Genomic DNA, 6284 nt, shown 5'->3' with positions numbered 1-6284 from the left:
GTAATTTCAGGATGGTATGTGGAAAACTGAAATATGAATCTATCCATTTACTTTGTTTTTGTTTTGAAGATTTTTAAAAGTCATTTGTAATATCATTTATTTGAGTCCAGTGCTTCACATGTTCAGCTTATGCACTCCACCAGATCTACTTCCCCAGGCATTGAAGCACTCCATTTGTTTGGCCAGATTTACTTATTAGTTAAAAGTAAAGAAAAAGGAGCTAGCTGGTGGTATACCTGCTTGAGTGCACTCATTATAGTGTGCAAGGACCAGGGTTCAAGCACCAGTACTGTAGGTGTCTGTCTCCCTCTCCATCTCACCTTCCCTCTCAATTTCTCTATCTGTATACAAAATAAGTTAAAAACAATAATACAAAAGAAACAAATAGAAATGTTACTATTTAAATGTAGCTATTAAAGTTATTGTTGTAAATGAACTCAAAATAGATTGTATATCGGAAATTATAGTGATTCTCAAATGGAGAAACTTGGCAGTGTCCAAAGACATTTTTGGTTGTACCATCAGTAGACAGTTACATTATCACTAGCACCTATTAGATAAGAGATTAGGGAGACTGCTAAACAGTCTATATAAATGTGACAGTCCCCACAATAAAAATAGCCAGTTTCATGTCCAGTAGTACTGAGATTGAGAAATACTAGATATATTTAAAGCACACAAGGAAAAGAAGACATGAATTATAATTTACTATTAGAAAAATCACTGATGCTGAGCCTTAATAGAATCCTAAATGTGTGTGTGTGTGTATATATATATATACCTTGTAGTTTGTAAAAATGAAAAAAGAAAAAAAAAGTCTTAAATGTGTGGAGTTCACAATACTACCCATGTCAGGGTAATAGTAAAAAAAAAACAGAACTGATGTGTTACGGTTGCTTTTGCCTACATCCTTATACTAAATGGAAGGTATTACAGGAACACAAACCTAGTTGTTTTTTTTTTTAATTATATTTATTTACTATTTATTTCCTTTTGTTGCCCTTTTTTTTAAGTATTTACCCTTTTGTTGCCCTTGTTATTTAACATTGTTGTGGTTATTGATGTCATTGTTGTTGGATAGGACAGAGAGAAATGGAGAGAAGAGGGGAAGACAGAGAGGGGGAGAGAAAGACAGACCTGCAGACCTGCTTCACCACCTAGGAAGGGACTCCCCTGCAGGTGGGGAGCCGGGGCCCTGGAACCGGGATCCTTATGCCGGTCCTTGCGCTTTGTGCCATGGGCGCTTAACCCGCTGTGCCACTGCCCAACTCCCTTTGCCCTTGTTTTTTATTGCTGTCGTTATTATTATTATGGTTGTGGTTTTTGATGTCACCATTGTTGGATAGGACAGAGAGAAATGGAAAGAGGAGGGGGAGAGAAAGACACCTGCAGACCTGCTTTACCACCTGTGAAGCTGGGGGCTCGAACCGGGATCCTTCTGCCCGACTCCCACAAACCTAGTTTTAATTTGCCACATTTTTGGTTCATTATATAAAACACAAGGTTAACTTTTTCTTTACATTTATTTTAAAAAATTTTTATAGGACATAGAGAAATTAAGAGGGAAGGGGGCATAGAGAGGAAGGAAGAGAGATGCCTGCAGCACTGCTTCACCCTCATGTTTCCCATCCTGCAGGTGGGGATGAGGGGCATAAACCCAAGTCCTGTGCTTGGTAGCGTGCACTCTACGGGGTGCGCCACCACTCAGCCTCTCGGGGTTATCTCTTAACAGAACTATCTCTTATCAGATATTTCTCTTTGAAGACAGCATGTAAGGACAGCACAGCTCATCCCTTAGACACCAACTTGACAGGAATAATTACCAACTTTCCAAGTAAACCACAAGCCAGAATCTTATCAGTTTGCCAAGTAGCATATTCCTACTTAAAACATTTTTTAGTATGTTCAGTTAGTCCTTAGGAAAACAGGTTAATAGGTAAGGGGAAATCTGATTTGCTAAATTAAATAGTTTGCAAAGAATCTTTAAAAGCACTATCATCTTTTACACAAAAACACTAATTTTAAGGGACATATGCACCATGGCCCATGTTCATAACTACATTATTCACAATAGCCAGAATATGGAAGCAACCTCAGTACCCATTGACAAGGCAACTGGATAAAGAAGTGACAGGACATTGCACCAAAGTAAAGGATTCTGGAGGGGTGGGGCACTTTCAGGTCCTACATGATGGCAGAGGAGGACCTAGAGTAGGGGTGAGTGTTTTGCAGAAAACAAATTTTACACATGTACCAACAGCTATACTCCCTGTAAACTATTAATCCCCCCAGTAAAAATAGTTTGAAAAAGAAGTTACAGGACATATATCAATGGAGTACTACTCAGTAACTTAAAAAGATGATATTATATAACCTTTGGGGAAAATGGATGGGACAAGAGGAGATTATGATTATTGAAATAAATAAGAAGATGAAAGAGCTATTGGATTGTTTCTATCATATGTGGAATATAGAAATTGACACATGGGTGCCAGGCAGTAGCACAGCAGGTTAAGCTCATGTGGCACAAAGCACAAGGAACTACATCAGGATCTTGGTTTGTGCCCCCGACTCCCCACCTGCAGGGGAGTCACTTCACAAACGGTGAAGCAGGTCTGTGATGTCTGTCTTTCTCTCCCCTTCTCTTTCTTCCCCTCCTCTCTCCATTTCTGTGTCCATCCAACAACAACAACAGCAATGGCAACAATAACAACAAGGGCAACAAAATGGGAAAAATGGCCTCCAGGAGCAGTGGATTCGTAGTACAGGCACTGAGCACCAGCAATAACCCTGGAGGCAAAAAAAAAAAAGTTGAGACATGGGGCTGGCAGTGATGCACCCATCTAAGCACACATAGTAGTACCATGTGCAAGGATTTGGGTTCGAGCCCCCACTCCCCACCTACAGCAGGAATGCAAGTGTCTATTTTTCTCTCCATTTCCTCTTCCCCTCTCAGTTTCTTTCTGTCCAACTGAATAAAATAGAGGGAGGAAAAACAAACACCAGGAGTAGTGGATTCATAGTTCTGGCTCCAAGCCCAAGCAACTGAAGGCTATATATATATATATATATTTTTTTTTTTAAGACATAAACTTAAAAAAAATGATTTCTAGAACCTTATGAGTACTATGATGCTTATCATTGGAGGCCGGGGGCACAGAACTTGGATGGTGAGAGTGGTATGGAATTATGTCCCTATTATAATCTTATATAACACTATTAAGGCAATAAAAAAATAAAAGCTGGAGGAGTGGCGGCACATCTGGTAGAGTGCACATATTACAGTGTTCAGGGACTCAGGTTCATGCCATAGTCCCCACTTGGAGGAAAACTTCACAAGTGGTGAAACAGTACTGCAGGTGCCTCTTCCTCTTTCCCTCTCTATCTCCCCCTTCCCTCTTAATTTCTTTCTCTATTAGAAATAAATATTTGTATACAGTAAGAGCTTAGAGTCTTAAAAGAAAAAAACACTAGTCTTTTTCAGCTTAGTGGTGCTTTCAACAGATCTTTAGAAAATTAATTTCAGGGAGTCGGGCTGTAGCGCAGCAGGTTAAGCGCAGGTGGCGCAAAGCACAAGGACCGGCATAAGGATCCCGGTTCGAGCCCCGGCTCCCCACCTGCAGGGGAGTTGCTTCACAGGCGGTGAAGCAGGTCTGCAGGTGTCTGTCTTTCTCTCCTCCTCTCTGTCTTCCCCTCCTCTCTCCGTTTCTCTCTGTCCTATCCAACAGTGACAATAATAACTACAACAATAAAACAACAAGGGCAACAAAGGGAATAAATAAATAAAATATTAAAAAAGAAAATTAATTTCAAAATGTCATGTCAGAGAACTGCATAGTTCTGTTGTGTTCAGTTATTCAGTCTATATTGTACTAGGTTTTCTGCCTTAAGTTGAAAATATACTTAGTGCCTCTACCTGTAATGTTTCATTTAAGGAATTATATGTCAGCTTGTGTAGTCAAACCAGTATACAGACTGATGGTTAGAATCAAAACCATTTGCAAATGACAGTAATTCAAAAGATTTTGTAACATTGAAAGTCCTTCTCTGTTGGGTCTAGTTCCTAGTCTTAAAGATAACACATAGTATATGCAGTTGACTTTCAGGACATTAATGAAAATCTGAGTTCTTGTTGTCCCACCCATGGGTCAGTTTTAGACATCCTATTGGGCCCACACTGAAGATAACTTTCTTTTGTTAGCTACATTATCTTTAAATTTCAGGATTCAAGGGTGGCCCTTGGCAGGTCAAGGCCCTAGACAAAATCAGGATGCAAAAATCAACTTCCATAGGGTGACATAGAAAACCCAAGTAAGTGGGGCCAGACTGTAGCACAGCAGGTTAAGCGCACATAGCACAAAACTCAAGGACTGGAGTAAGGATCCGGGTTCGAACCCCTGGCTCCTCACCTGCAGGGGGTTTACTTCACAAGCAGTGAAGCAGGTCTCCCCATCTCTATCTTCCCCTCCTTTCTCCATTTCTCTCTGTCATGTCTGGCAACAACATCATCAATAATAACAATAAAGAACCACAACAATGATAAAAACAAGGGCAGTAAAAAAGGAAAATAAATATATATTTATGTACATATATGAAAACCCAAGTGAAATAGATGGTCCAGGAATTCCTAAACTGAAACAAGTGGTGACCACTGAATACTAGCCTGAGGTTAAATCAGGTAGAGTACCAACTCCTGTAGTTTTACCAGAGGCGCCATGCATTGGATTAGGAGGTGTGGAAGAAGCTATCATTGTTTCCTGCAGACAGACCTGCATTCAGGCCTTGGGAGGCTACAGTTCCTTGAGTAGAATATGTGCTGGAAGCCCCTTCATTTTCATTACATTCAAATACAGTCTCCCAAGAAAGGGTTTGTCCTTGATATTCAGTACTGCTGGTGTTCACATTCAGAACTGCTCCATTTTTTTTCCATCTCTTTATTTTTTTATTAGTGATTCCATATTGATTTACAAAATTACATGTCAATAGGGGTATAATTCCACAACATTCATACCACCAGAGTTATGAATCCCAGGTCCCTCCATTGTAAATCACCACAGTTCTCCAAAGGTTGCAGATAGAGGATAACTGTCATCTCTGCAACTGTCTACATTTGTGCATATTTGCCCCCCTTTTTCTTCCAGGTTCAATCCTCTCTTCCCCTCTAAGCCGCACGTTACCCTATTACTACATCCAAATAATTCTCTCCTTTTCGTTTCCTCTCTCTGGGACCTGATGGAGTTCAGAGCCCTCTTATCCTCTTCTTCCTATCACTTCTTCCCCACTGGGAGTATGGATCAAAGTTACTTTGGTGGTGCAGAAGGTAAGAGTTCTGGCTTCTGTAATTGCTTCTCCACTGAAATTGGGCATTGGCAGGTTGATCCATACCCCAGCCTACTTATGTCTTTCCCTAGTCAAGTAGGGAGGGCTCTGGAGCGGTGAAGCAGAACTGCTCCATTCTTTAGAGTAACCTCACTCATTCTTACGATCTTCAGAGTTTTACTGAACCAGAATGACTATGTACTCTTGTATATTTGGTTTCTTTTTTTTTTTTTTTTTAATATTATTGGGTAGAGACAGAGAAATTGAAAGGGGAAAGGGAGATAGAGAGGGAGAGACACCTGTAGCCCTGCTTCACCACTCATGAAGCTTTCCCCCTGCAGGTGGGGACTAGGGGCTTGAACCTGTGTCCCTGTGCATTGTAATGTGTGCACTTAACCAGGTGCGCCATCACCTGGCCCCTATATTCGGTTTCATTGCCCACCAGACCCTCAGCTAACCTTCCTATACAAAGAGGGAAGCTGGGGGGTAGGGGATAGCACAGAGGATTAAGTGTATGTGGTGCAAAGTGCAAGGACCATGTAAGGATCCTGGTTTTAGCCTCTGCCTCCCTACCTGCAGGGAGTCTCTCCCCCTTCTGTCTTCCCCTCCTCTCTTGATTTATCTCTGTCCTATCCGACAACAACAGCAATAATAATAGCAACAATAGCAATAAATAAGGGCAACAAAAGAGGAAAAAATAGCCTCCAGGAGCAGTGGATTCATAGTGCAGGGACCGAGCCCCACCAATAACCCTAGAGGCAAAAAAAAAAAAAACCAGAGAAGCTACAAATAATGGGAAATAAATATGATATTTAAATTTAGGGAAGACATCTTTTCTGTGTATGTGTGTGTGTCTGTGTGTGCGTGCGTGCACGCGCAATGCACATATCATTTCAGTTTGCAATAATGAACAGAGGTGGAGACGAGAAAATAAAATTGCATTTCAAAGATGTAATCTATTGAAG

This window comes from Erinaceus europaeus, chromosome 4 (assembly GCF_950295315.1).
Source record: "Erinaceus europaeus chromosome 4, mEriEur2.1, whole genome shotgun sequence".
Lineage (NCBI taxonomy): Eukaryota > Metazoa > Chordata > Mammalia > Eulipotyphla > Erinaceidae > Erinaceus > Erinaceus europaeus.
The sequence above is the reverse complement of the archived record's forward strand: the minus strand, read 5'-3'. Positions refer to the sequence as shown.